Genomic DNA, 14,290 nt, shown 5'->3' with positions numbered 1-14,290 from the left:
CATGTTCTGACAGAGAAATAAAGGGATAGATGCTATTATCTTCAAACTCTTACAATTAAAGAATGAGCAAAACACTAGCATCTCTCTGAGTTTTCTTGGAGGGGGGGGACAAAAAGCTTTCCCCCAAATTTCCTCCCATCCATACAGTTTCCAACTAGGCACTCTGCAGCCTTTTTTGGGGGGGGGGTCATTTTACACTCAGGGTTAGCAAACTTTTTCAGCAGGGGTCCGGTCCACTGTCCCTCAGACCTTGTGGGGGGCCAGACTATATTGGGGGGGGGGGGGATGAACAAATTCCTATGCCCTACAAATAACCCAGAGATGCATTTTAAATAAAAGGGCACATTCTACTCATGTAAAAACACGCTGATTCCTGGAAAGTCCGTGTGCAAGATTTAGAAGGCGATTGGGCCAGATCCGGCACCCGGGCCTTAGTTTGCCTACCCATGTTTTACACCAAAAATGGTTTAGCTTCAAAAAATGTGGCAGCAAGCAGCACTGTAGATAGGAGCAGCTATTTAAAACACACACTACCAATAAGGCGGGGGGACGCGGGTGGCGCTGTGGGTAAAACCTCAGTGCCTAGGACTGGCTGATCGTAAGGTCAGCGGTTCGAATCCCCGCGGCGGGGTGAGCTCCTGTCATTCGGTCCCAGCTCCTCCCAACCTAGCAGTTCGAAAGCACCCCTAAGTGCAAGTATATAAATAGGTACCGCTTTAAAGCGGGAAAGTAAACGGCGTTTCCGTGTGCGGCACGGGTGCTGGCTCACCAGTGCAGCTTCGTCACACTGGCTACGTGACCCGGAAGTGTCTTCGGACGGCGCCGGCTCCCGGCCTCTTGAGTGAGATGAGTGCACAACCCTAGAGTCGGTCACGTCTGGCCCGTACGGGCAGGGGTACCTTTACCTTTACCAATAAGGCAAGAAACCTCTGCAGTGACCAGTTAGCAGGGAGAAATAATGGCATCAGCTAGAGAGGTGACAGCTGATAATTTGATATTTATAGTGCTCCTGCAAGGTGTTAGGTAATGCTTAGATGAGAGTTCCTGTCACTCACCTGCTAAGCATTTAAATCGTTTCCAGACTTCTCAAATACACTTCCAAGACGAAAATGGAACCAGATCTCTCCCCCACCCCATATCTTACTGTAAACAGCAAATGGATACAAAACCGCTCCAGGAAAGTCTGTAGTCCTTAGTGAGCTTAAAGGCCGGCTATGCACACATGATTGGTTGTTGGATGAATTCAGAAACTAGGGAAAGAATGGCTGCGATGGCTGCAGACAAAACACACATCCATGGCATAGTTTTCAGAGATGAGGGATCAAAAGGGGGGAAATGGGTCCAGCTTACTTGCTAGGCTCCAAGTTCTTGAACCCAGCAGCGGCAGGCAGAAAGAGCTGGGTGATTTGTCACAAAGAAAGAACAGGTTTGGGCTGCCCATTGCAATGCTAGGGTTCAAACAGTTCCCAGATACCCATACTCGCCTAACCCCACCTGGAATACCCATCAGCAGTGGACCAGAGTCCCTCCATCTTTTGAAACACTTCCTGTGAGCATCTTTCTTTCCCTGACCAATTGATTTGCATTCTGCACTGTAATAACAGCCTCTGCAGTCTCCGAAGTGAGCATGTGCCTGGTTGTCCCCACCGCCCAAAGCATGGCAGATTTGGCAGAAATCCAAACCGCACACAACTTTTAAAAGCTGAATGATCACTATCTCAATGTCTACTTCCCACTGCCTAAGGCAGGGTTGGGAAACCTGTGGCCCTCAAGATATTGTTGGACTCCCAATCAGCTCCAGCCAGCATGCCCAATGGTCAGGGCTGATGGGAGCTGCAGCCTGGAGGGCCATAGGCTCCTTATCCCTGGCAGCTACAGAAAGGTCTTCACCTGCAGTGTTTAGGACTCCGATCCCAAAGCACCTTACTTGGAAGTATGTTCTATGCGTCCAATAAAACGTGTTACGGACCAGGATGAAAGTGAGTGAGAATTCTGCTAGTTCTGGCACAATGCCCTTCGGTACCTTATGCCCTGGTGTTTTTTAGCACAAAATGATCTGCTTGGTAAATCGCTAGTTTTCTTTGCAAGCCCACAATCCTCTGCTGGTAGAGGCCTCTGCCTGCTTATCAGCCAATCTGTCAAAAGCATCTTTCTACTGCTCTCTTGAGGGACGCAGGTGGCGCTGTGGGTTAAACCACAGAGCCTAGGACTTGCTGATCAGAAGGTCGGCGGTTCGAATCCCCGCAATGGGGTGAGCTCCCGTTGCTCAGTCCCTGCTCCTGCCAACCTAGCAGTTCAAAAGCAAGTCAAAGTGCAAGTAGATAAATAGGTACTGCCCCAGCGGGAAGGTAAACGGCGTTTCCGTGTGCTGCTCTGGTTCACCAGAAGCGGCTTAGCCATGCTGGCCACATGACCCGGAAGCGAGATGAGCATGCAACCCCAGAGTCGGTCACGACTGGACCTAATCGTCAGGGGCCCCTTTACCTTTACCTTACTGCTCTCTTGAGACCTACTATTACCTGTGGCTCACACAGGATGGGCACTACACAAGGCTCTCATTCCCCACTCCCCCCCAGGAGACCTCCAGGTTAAATAGAATAAAGGATGCTTTGAATTGCTCATGTGGGCCTGTGGGGAAAACGCCACTAATTCTTTGTATCTTAGCAACATCTGGTTGACATATTATTCAGCCTGCAGGCTTGCTTTTTTCTTTTTTCTTTTCTTGGCAATCATGCTTAATTTACCTGTTCCGTACATCCTTTATCTTGCTTTTTCAGTGGGTGCCTTCGCTCCTTTCCAGCCCATTTTAGTAATTAAAACATTTGCTTCCTCCAGCCTTCTCTTTCGCTCCCTCCACAGCTTTCCCTCCCCATCTCAGCAGTGGTTAAGGAATGTGAAGGAGGAATGCTGTCCTCTTACAAGGAGGTTGGAGAAAGGGAGGAGACTATCACTTTAAAACAATGACTTTATGTTTCCAGCCAAAGCTGTAGTCACGCAAGGCACTCTCTCTCTCTCTCTCTCTCTCTCTCTCTCTCTCTCTCTCTCTGTGTGTGTGTGTGTGTGTGTGTGTGTGTGTGTGTCTGTGTGGTGTATAAACAAACTTCTGAAAGCCTTTTTCAGCTCTCTGTATATATTGAAAGCATCCAGCTCTCTGGAAATGGCACAACAGACACAATGTTTAGTGCACAATTCAAATCCCCACAGATATAGCTTCTCCCTATACAACACTGCAAAAAACAACAACCTCTCGGGTTTTGTAAAGCTTGCTTTGGTCAGCTCCTGGCTGCCTTTGGCTCTTCCAACTTTCCTTCTGGCAGTCTCTTCTCAACCAGACCTTTCGTCTCTGTCCAAACCACCGGTGCAAAAGCTGTTTCCAGAACATGTGGCATCAGATCCTGACTTTCCATCCAGCACAAAGCCCTTGCCCTCACCTGTGAAGCTTTCTGTGGCATGACCTTGCCCCATATTCCCTCCCCTTATTTCTCATGATAACCGTATTGTGAACTTCGCTTTCCCAACCTGCTCTCTCTCATCAGCATAGCTCCTTCTTCTTCCCATGCTTCTCCATCTGCCTTGAACTCCTTCACAGAACACTTCCTTCAAATCGCTCCTCAAAATTGGAAACTTTTGGCTTGACCCAGTGGTGAGGAACCTGTGACCCTCTGGCTGTTGTTTGACTCCGAATCCCATCTGCTCCTGCCAACATGGCCAATGGTGAGGGATCATGGGATCTGCAGTCCAGCAACATCTAATGAGAAACAGGTTCTCCACCTCTGATATAGCCAGTTAATTCGCACCTCCAACTGAAACAAATCTGATGTGCATGTAACTGTATCAGCACCCATTTATTAATTTCTTTGTTATGGGTATAGGAACATAGGAAACTGCCTTATTCCAGACCAGTGGTCCATTTTAGCTAAGTTCTGTCCGCATTGGCCAGAAGCAGCACTCCACAGTTTTAGACTGGCCTTTTAGACTGGCCTTTTCCCCCAGCCCTACCTGGAGACGTCAGGGTTTGAACCTGTGACCTTTTGCATGAGAAACATGTGCTCTATGACTGAGCTACCTCCCCTTCCCAGTACCCCACCCATCCTCCAAGGAGTTCAGGACAGCATACATGCTGCTCCCGTTTTCTCTTCACAACAACCCTGCAAAGTAGTAGCAGAATCAAGCTCACTTAATGAGCTTCACAGGTAAGTGAGGATTCGAACCTGAGGCCTCCCAGTCTGACAATCACATCTCTGCTGGAATGGACAGGTTGTTATGTTTATATAACAAGAACAAGAACAATGATTCTCTCTCTTCAGACAACATGTCACTGGGTTGAAAGAATTCATTACTCTGTATAGTTAACACACACATCCTAGTTTTCATCAGAGCTGTTCCATTCGCATAGTGCTCAATGCCAACGACACCATTAGAGTCATAGAGCAGGAACAGCTAATGTGATGCCCTTCATTCATTGTTGGACTCAAACTCCCATCAGTCCCTGGCCTGTGGAGCCAAAAACTTCCTCACACCTGACTTATAGCAAAAGGGAAGGATGTGATCACATCACTGGTCAACAAGCCAAGGGTACCTATAACTGTCAGCATCTTGCATAGTGGGATACAGAGGTCAGAGCCGTCTTTCCCATAGGGCTTAGTGATGTGTTGCGCCAGGGCACCGGCTTCTCAGGGGCACCCCAGCAAGTGGGGGAGCTGCGCGGCTTTGCCACGGAGGCTTGGGAGGGATGCAACTTCACTCCCAAGCCTCTGCGAGGTTGCAGAGACCACAAAACACCAGTCTTGAAAGATCTACATTGGCTCCCAGTACGTTTCTGAGCACAATTCAAAGCGCTGGTGTTGACCTTTAAAGCCCTAAACGGCCTTTGTCCAGTATACCTGAAGGAGTGTCTCCACCCCCATCATTCTTTCCGGACACTGAGGTCCAGCGTCGAGGGCCTTCTGGCGGTTCCCTCACTGCGAAAAGCCAAGTTACAGGGAACCAGGCAGAGGGCCTTCTCAGTAGTGGCACCTGCCCTGTGGAACGCCCTCCCACCAGATGTCAAAGAGAACAACAACTACCAGACTTTTAGAAGACATCTGAAGGCAGCCCTGTTTAGGCAAGCTTTTAATGTTTAACAGACCACTGTTAATACTTTGTTGGAAGCCGCCTAGGGCGGCTGGGGAGACCCAGCCAGATGGGCGGGGTATAACTAATAAATGATGATGATGATGATTGGGAGGGAAGCTGCGCTCTCCTCCCGCGGAGGCTTGGGAGGGGCACAACTTCACTCCCAAGCCTCTGCAGGGATCGCTCTCCCGCAGCGGCATGAGGGAGAGTTGCGCCCCCGGGTGGCTCTCAGTGCGCAGCTACAGCCGCCCCAACACTATCTGTGGTAATTTGGGGGCGCTGGGCAGATATTTGCACCCCGGCACCGCATCTGCTAAAGACGGACCTGACAGAGGTGTCCTTACTTTCTTTTCTGGGTGCTTTCCCTGCCTGAGGGAGAAAACAGCTTGACCATAAAGAAGAGAGAGAACTAATGGGTACTTCAATTACCTTGGGCACCTGTGAGCCTAAATGGTTCGCTTTTAGTGGGGCGTAGTGTGGGTTGCTGACGCCTGGGTGAGGTAAGTCTTGTGGTCCCCCTCCCCCCCCCCCCGGTGGACTGTGCCATGGTCAATCCCTTTGGGGATTGTTTCCTTAACTGGCTATCACCCAGTCTCTTCCTTTATATACTAAAAATAAAAAAATCCTTACAGTAGCACCTTAAAGACCAACTAAGTTAGTTCTTGGTATGAGCTTTCGTGTGCATGCAAGAACTAACTTAGTTGGTCTTTAAGGTGCTACTGGAAGGAATTTTTTTATTTTGACTATGGCAGACCAACACGGCTACCTATCTGCAACTGGAACCTTTATATACTGTAAGCCTGCAACTTACAAACTTTTAACTTGTGCACATTCAACTTTACGTGCATGACAATAAAATAAAATAAAATAGGCAGAAAGGGGGTGAGGTTACGGGGAAGTCCCACCCGCCACTGAACCCATTTAGTTTTGACTATGCGCGATTTTGGCTTTAGGCACAACCCCAAAACATTAAGCCTGCATAAGGCTTACTGTACTGGGATAGGGATGGGTGATTCCAGCCTCTGCTATTGGTATCTCTATAAATTCTGCTTTCTTCTTTTGCTTTATATTATTTGAAGCAACCTTCCGAGCTGAGATGGATTTTTAAAGACCTACTCCTCAACCCTAAATGAGGAGCTTGGACTTGAAAGGCTGGGGCTATTATAAAAGGGAGATTTTTAAGTAAAAAAAAAAAAGAGAGAGGGGTGCTTTTCAGGGAGTCCAGTGATTTAGTGTCTCGTTTCTCTGCCTCCCTCCACTCTTTTGCCTCCTGCACAAGGATCTATTGAGAAGCCACAGAACAAACGCTCCCTTATGAAGCTCAGAGGGAGAGAGAGAAAGAAAGGGGGAAAAATCTTCTCTTTGGTTTGTCTGAAACAGCTGCCTCCAAGCACGCTATAGTTACTCATTAACCAGGTCTCCTAAGGCGCTAGGGGGGGGGGGGCGAGGAGAGGAGGAGAAAGAAGTCGAAACCTACCCTCAATAAGCTACTCCCCCTCCCCTCCACACAAACACAAAATACAAAATAAATCAGGTGTCCTGGGAAATAAAAGTGTGGAGAGCAGGTGGCCTCTTTGGACAATGAAATAATGTGCAAGGAAAAGAGGGGTGTCTCTGATCTCTCTCTTTCTCCTAGGCGCCTGCCTGGCAGCTCCAGAAGGCAGAGGGAATGATAACATTGCTGGGAGTGTTCAGGGAGAGGGAGACACAAAAGGCATCCGATTATTAAGGCCGGACAGAGGACCGCTTGTGTTCCGTCCCGCTTGATGAGCTCAGGATGGGATGAAGGCGTCTCCTCTCTCTCTCTTCCTCTGCTGGAATTTGGCAGCCCCCCCCTCAACATTAGAGACTTCCCCCCCCCTTTATCAGAATGAGGGGAGAACCAGCATCTGGGTTTAACTAAGGAACCAAGTCGTGGGAACCGGTTGCTCCAATGCAGAGTAACCAAATTGAATAAAATATTGAGGGGGGCAGCTAAGCCATGCCCCATATAATTGATCACAAGATGTGACGCATGCACACTGTTTGAATGGCAATGTGCATCAACTTTGGGGGGGGCAGTCCCCTCAAATATTTTAATGGGGGGGGGGGCTTAAGAGACATTGGCCCCTAGGAGTTTGCTCCTATGCTGCAATGGATTGTTCTATACTTTAAAAACTGCCCTGTGATTCTCGAAGGGCGGCATGTGGATTTAATAAGTAAATAAACAAACCATTTCAGGGTTTTATACTCTGCAAACAGCCATTTTTATTTTTATTTTAGCATCAAGGGGTATATCAGTAAATAATAATAGCAGTCAAGAGAGCAGTTGGGGTGTCCTAAAAAACAAAGCACAGAATTGCAGAGTTGGACAGGGAACCCAAGGGTCATCTAGAAATGCAGGTTCTCTCCACCCACCCCATATTTTACCCACCCCAAATATTTGCTTACTTATTGCAGTTACGTATTCCGGCTTTCCTCCCAGGAGCTTAAGGTGACGTCAGTGGTTCTTCCCCCTTCTCCATGTTATCCTCACAATGGTTTATTCCATGGGTAGGTAAACTAAGGCCCGGGGGCCGAATCTGGCCCAAACGCCTTCTAAATCCAGCCCGCAGATGGTCCGAGAATCAGCGTGTTTTTACATGAGTAGAATGTGTCTTTTTATTTAAAATGCACCTCTGGGTTATTTGTGGAGCATAGGAATTCGTTCATTTCCTTCCCCCCCCAAAAAAAATAGTCTGCCCCCCCCATAAGGTCTGAGGGACAGTGGACCGGCCCCCTGCTGAAAAGTTTATCCTCACGACAACCCTCAGGGAGACAGTCACTTGCTCAAAGCGGCTCAGTGAGCTTTGTGGCTAAACATGGATTTGAAATCAGGCTTCCCTATCTCTAATAGGGCCTTAATTTATGGAGATGTGAGAGATGTTCACTTAAAACTAAGCCTGCCGCTCCCAATTTCCATTGTTATGTCCGAAGAGTGCATAAACACTTGTTGGACCTGTAAGCACTTGACAGTTATTTCCCCTCCAAATAATAATAGCATCATTAAATTGTACTGTACAGTAAACTAAGCAAATCGTACAACTAGCATTTACCTCTTTTCTGCTTCGTATTAACTCCTACTGGTGCAACTTTCCCCACCCCCACCCCTCCTTATTAAAGGGACTTCCACCCCAATCACAAAAGAGTTTCTTGTCAGGGGTTTCTATATCATGTCTGAGTTCCTTCAGGTGTGTTCAGAATTGCATCTGTGATATAGAAACCCCTGACAAGATTTAAAGCCATTCCCTGGGCTATCTTTTCTGATGCACAGTCGTGCCAGAAAGAAACAAATTTCTTCTTTAAACTGAACTTTTTAAAATATATATATTATTTTCTATGAAAATAAAGGGTGGGGGAGAGAGAAGATCTGAAATAATAACCCACCTGCATCAGTTTTAAAAAGAACTAATAAGTTGATTCTCACATCTGATTACCCCCTCTTGTCTTGACTGATTTTTTTTTATGATGTGGATTTTGTTACCTACTAATTATATATAGTTAATATAGTTAATAATTGTGTTACCTAGTAACATTTCTATTGGGTTAGTTGGCTGCAATTTGCCTTTTTAAACTCAAGGGGCAGACAGCATGGATGCCCATGTAGAAGCAGTCACCTCTCTGCACTCAAGAAGAGAAAACCACAGGGAGGAAAGAGTTAAAACCACGGGGAGGAAAGAGTTAATTCTGTGAGGGATGCAGCTGTGGGATGTTTTTGGAGCCCAGTTTTCATTGGCATTAAGGTCTGATTTATTATTGCTGATATAAGCTACATTCTGTGCATTATTCGAAGTAATAATTATGGTTCTCAGACAGCATCTGTGCAATATCACACACTAGACAATTCATCTAGAAAGGGCAGTATCCTCAAACAACTCCCTTGCTCTTTTGGTCCATGATAAATGAGCACAATTAGGGCTGTTTGCACAAGCCTCCAAAGGCAACACTAAATGAGAGCCAATTCTGAGGAGAGCCCATGTCAATTCAGCATTTGCTAAGTCAGGGTCCATCTGCCCAAACACTGTAAAAAGTGGGGTGGGAGGGGTGAGGACGTGCCAATGGCAAAAAATAATGCAGGTACATAAGGACCTAGGTAAAGGTAAAGGGACCCTTGACCACTAGGTCCAGTCATGACCGACTCTGGGGTTGCGGTGTTCATCTCGCTTTATTGGCCCAGGGAGCCGGTGTACAGCTTCTGGGTCATGTGGCCCGCATGACTAAGCCACTTCTGGCGAACCAAAGCAGTGCACGGAAATGCCGTTTACCTTCCCACCAGAGCGTACCTATTGCACTTTGACGTGCTTTCGAACTGCTAGGTTGGGAGGAGCAGGGATTCAGCAACGGGAGCTCACCCCGTCACGGGGATTCGAACTGCCGACCTTCTGATTGGCAAGTCCTAGGCTCTGTGGTTTAACCCACAGCGCCACCCGCATCCCTACATAAGGACTAGGGACAACCTAAAAGCTTGTTTCCAAAACAAGGCTTTTGAATTATGGTGCTGGAGGAGACTCATGAGAATCCCATGGACTGCAAGATCAAACCTATCCATTCTTAAGGAAATCAGCCCTGAGTGCTCACTGGAAGGACAGATCCTGAAGCTGAGGCTCCAATACCTTGGCCACCTCATGAGAAGACCCTGATGTTGGGAAAGATTGAGGGCACAAGGAGAAGAGGACGACAGAGGACAAGATGGTTGCACAGTGTTCTCAAAGCTACCAGCATGAGTTTGACCAAACTGCGGGAGGCAGTGGAAGACAGGAGTGCCTGGCGTGCTCTGGTCCATGGGGTCACGAAGAGTTGGACACGACTAAACAACAACAGTCCTTATGAACTTTAAACTATGCAGCCAAATCCCAGGAGCTACCAGAAAGCAGAGTGTGGGGGCTGAGGGATGTTACATACCAGTTGGGCATGTGTCTCTGCCAGGGTCCTACTCGAGTGTAGGCTGAACTCCTGACAGTTATGAGCTGCTAGTGAGCAGGAAGCAAGTGCAGTTTTTCACTGGCATTCACACAACCTCTGCAATTATCTCTCCACTATATTTATACCCCACTAACTTGGGTGGGATGTAACATCTCAGCAAACCTGCCCAGGTATTAAGACCATCCTCTGAGGCCCTTCTCCAAGCCTCCCTACCATGTGAGGTAAGGCACCCTACTTTTGGAATCCCCTCTCCACCTGAAATTGTCTCTGTGGTGGTTTTTTTTTTACTGTCCAGGCACATGAGAAACTGCCTTTTACCAGTTCCAACTATTTGTCCAACTAGTCCATTATTGTCTACTCTGACTAACAGCATCTCTCTGCGATCCCAGGGATTTCCCCCATTACCTGAACCCTTTTAGTGAATATGCCAGAGATTGACATTGAGATGTTTGCCATCTAAGTTATGCATTCTATCATTGAGCTACTTTATTGTACTTCTGTTCCTCTTTTTAAAATGTATACCTCCTTTTGCTGAAGAGCAGCCAATCAATTTTCTAAACAAATAAAAGAAGGCACATTAAGCTGCAATCCCATACACACTTCCCTGGGAGCCAGATGAGCTCGGCAAAACTTAATGTTGAGTAAACAGGCATGCGATTGCACTGTCAGCCCTAAAGTCACCCTGAGAATTACACTGAGAAAACTAAAATTACATGAACACATTCTAGGAGAAGTAAACACATCTCTTAACTCCACTTAGCGTACGACCAGAATTCAAAGCAAGCAAGTAAAGAGGGGTATTCACACACTACATTCAAGAAGTCTACACAAATGTTTGAACTGTACACTCATACAGCTATTCACATGTAACACTCTTCTGCCTTGGCCAGACACACGGAACACTGTGTCCAGTGGGCGCCACAATTCTGGGCGCCACAATTTAAGAAGGATGTTGACAAGCTGGAGCCTGTGCAGAGGAGGTCAACCAAGATGGTCAAGGGTCTGGAAACCAAGCCTTATGAGGAATGGTTGAAGGAGTTGGGTATGTTTAGCCTGGTAAAGAGGAGACACCTTCAAATATCTAAAGGGCTGTCATATGGAAGATGGAGCAAGTTTGTTTTCTCCTGCTCAAACCAATGGCTTCAAGTTACAAGAAAGGAGATTCTGACTAAACACCAGGAAGAACCTTCTGACAGTAAGAGTTATTTGACAGTGGAATTGTCTCCCTCGGGAGGTGGTGGACTCCCCTCCCTTGGAGGTTTTAAAGCAGAGGATGGATCTGTCATGGATGCTTTCATTGAGATTCCTACATTGCAGGGGGTTGGACTAGATGACCCTCAGGGTCCCTTACAACTCTACAATCCCATGATTCTATTATTCAATGCACGGGCAGTCTGTGTACACAAAAGGTGAGCTGTACAACTCAACACACGTACAGCCTTTCACACAAACATTTGTATATGGTTACAGTGGGATGCTGATAACACCAAGGTTGCAGGTTCAGTTCCCGACTTGGACAGCTGCCCATTCCTACAATTCTATGATTCTATGTGCAGAGACAGCTTTTACCTGCATTTGGTGTAATGCATGAACAATCCAAAAGCCCAAGGATCTGTTGACCTACGTGAAGCAATGCCGATGTGATTGTCAAAAGGCCAAAAAAGAGCTACTACTAAAGAAAGTTGAGTAGTTATGTGCTGTATGGCACTTTTTGGTGGGGAGCAGAATAAGACACACGCATGCAGAGCAATACACAAAGCATTCTCAAATTGATTGTTTTCCCCAGGTGAGATAACTGGTTCTTCTATGCATCTGAGCTGCACTCTCACTGCTAGGCCATACTCCCCCACTGGCATTCAGTCAAAATTGGCTTGAGCCTTATTGAAACAGGGCATCGGCAGGTCACCCACAGTGACAGGGAAGAATTCTCCTGCCTCCCAAACCCAGAACTTACACCAGCTGCATGAGCAGTGCAAAAATTCACTTTCTTTCTTTTTCTCCCTCCCTCCCTCCCTCTTTTGCAAAGAAGTTTGAAAATCTATGGTTTTCCTCCTCCTCAGCTGGTGTTTTCATGAGACAGGTACCTTATGATTAGATTTGCTTGAAAATGCTAAACATCTGGAGCCCAGCATTACAAAGCAGCCTTTATGCTACTGGTAAGTTATCTGCAATAAAACAGCACTTGTTGCTGAGAGTTTCAAGTGGGAGGGGTGTGTGTGTGTGTGTGTTTGGTTTTTTTTAAAGGAGAGCAAGAGCATGAAAAGGAGAAACACAACACCCTTGCCATAGCAAATTTCAGGCCTCTGAGAACTTTCACAAATATTTTCCATAGTTCAGCTTCAGCAGATGACTTTTAGGAGGCAACACAAAATAAGCTGTTGAGGCCAGCTCCCCCACCCCACCCCATTCCCCTTCCCAAGCAGCAGAAAGCAAAAAATAATGGATCTGAAAGTGGGGGAAAGGTCTTTCCAAACCATGGAAGGAAAGCAAATTTGGGGTATGCTCACATTACTGCTTACACGCTGCATCTGGTGTGCTCCCACTGCTAGTTTTGGAAGCTGCATTTACACAATGTTAGCCACAATCCATATTGATGTTGACAGATGCTGCTGTTCAGTGATCCTCTCCCCTTTCAACCTGACTAGAAAACATAAGCTGCATTCGGTACGTTTTTAAGAATGATGTGTGCATTGAGACAGCCATGGCATATGCACAGGTAAGCATGCATGCACAGGTGACTGCTTTGTTCCAGGGGAGTTGCGAGGGCGAGGAAACCAAAAAGTGCATGCATGTCAGGTAAAGATATCCCTGCCCGCTTGCTGATGTGAACAAAACTGTGCAAATGTGGCTTGAAATGCAGCAGGGGGCGGGGCAATTCATGGCATTTTAAGCCAGTAATGTGAACATAGCATGCAAAACACCTTTCCCCTTAGAATGGATGAGGGACAGGCCTGCTGCAAAGAAGAGCTCCAGAGGCAAGGGGTACCCATATTGTTTTTTCGCTCCCCTTCCTCTTTTGGCAAATCAGAATGGAAACATTCTCCACTGCAATCTGTTTCAGTTTCACTATGAAATGATGGTCAATGCCATGGGTAGGCAAACTAAGGCCTGGGGGCCGGATCTGGCCCAATCACCTTCTCAATCTGGCCCGTGCATGGTCCGGGAACAAGAGTGTTTTTACATGGGTAAAATGTGTCCTTTTATTTAAAATGCATCTCTGGGTTATTAAAAAGCAGGGACATCACCTTGCCCACAAAGGTCCGTATAGTTAAAGCTATGGTTTTCCCAGTAGTGATGTATGGAAGTGAGAGCTGGACCATAAAGAAGGCTGATCGCCGAAGAATTGATGCTTTTGAATTATGGTGCTGGAGGAGACTCTTGAGAGTCCCATGGACTGCAAGAAGATCAAACCTCTCCATTCTGAAGGAAATCAGCCTTGAGTGCTCACTGGAAGGACAGATCTTGAAGCTGAGGCTCCAATGCTTTGGCCACATCATGAGAAGAGAAGACTCCCTGGAAAAGACCCTGATGTTGGGAAAGATTGAAGGCACAAGGAGAAGGGGACAACAGAGGACAAGATGGTTGGATAGTGTTCTCAAAACTACTAACATGAGTTTGACCAAACTGCGGGAGGCAGTGGAAGACAGGAGTGCCTGGCGTGCTCTGGTCCATGGGGTCACGAAGAGTCGGACATGACTAAACAACTAAACAACAACAAGTGTTTTTACATGAGTAGAATGTGTGCTTTTATTTAAAATGCATCTTTGAGTTATTTGTGGGGCATAGGAATTTGTTCATTTCCTCCCCCAAAAATATAGTCCGGCCCCTCACAAGGTCTGAGGGACAGTGAACCAGCCCCCTGCTGGAAAAGTTTGCTGACCCCTGGTCATTGCAGACATAGGCAGGATGAACTCACAGGGGGAGAGGTTGCAGCTCAATGGCAGACAGGCTCGGCCCACTCCATACCCTCCAACATTTCTCCAGTGAAAATTGGGACTTCCTAAGGAAAAGCGGGACATTCTGTTATCAAATCAGAAACTGGGATGGCTTCTTTAAATACGGGACTGTCCCTGGAAAACAGGGACACTTGGGAGGGCCTGGGTTAGCCAAGCCTGACTTGGTGGCCCACAAACCATGGAGGTCTGAAGTAAAGAAAAATGACGCCAGAAGCAGCCCTCCGTGCTCCATCTTCAAGATAAAGATAATAGGTTCCTACCTCGCAGTGCTTCAGTGG

The sequence above is a fragment of the Podarcis bocagei genome (genome assembly GCF_964188305.1).
Source record: "Podarcis bocagei genome assembly, chromosome: 2".
Taxonomy (NCBI): Eukaryota; Metazoa; Chordata; class Lepidosauria; order Squamata; family Lacertidae; genus Podarcis; species Podarcis bocagei.
The sequence above is the reverse complement of the archived record's forward strand: the minus strand, read 5'-3'. Positions refer to the sequence as shown.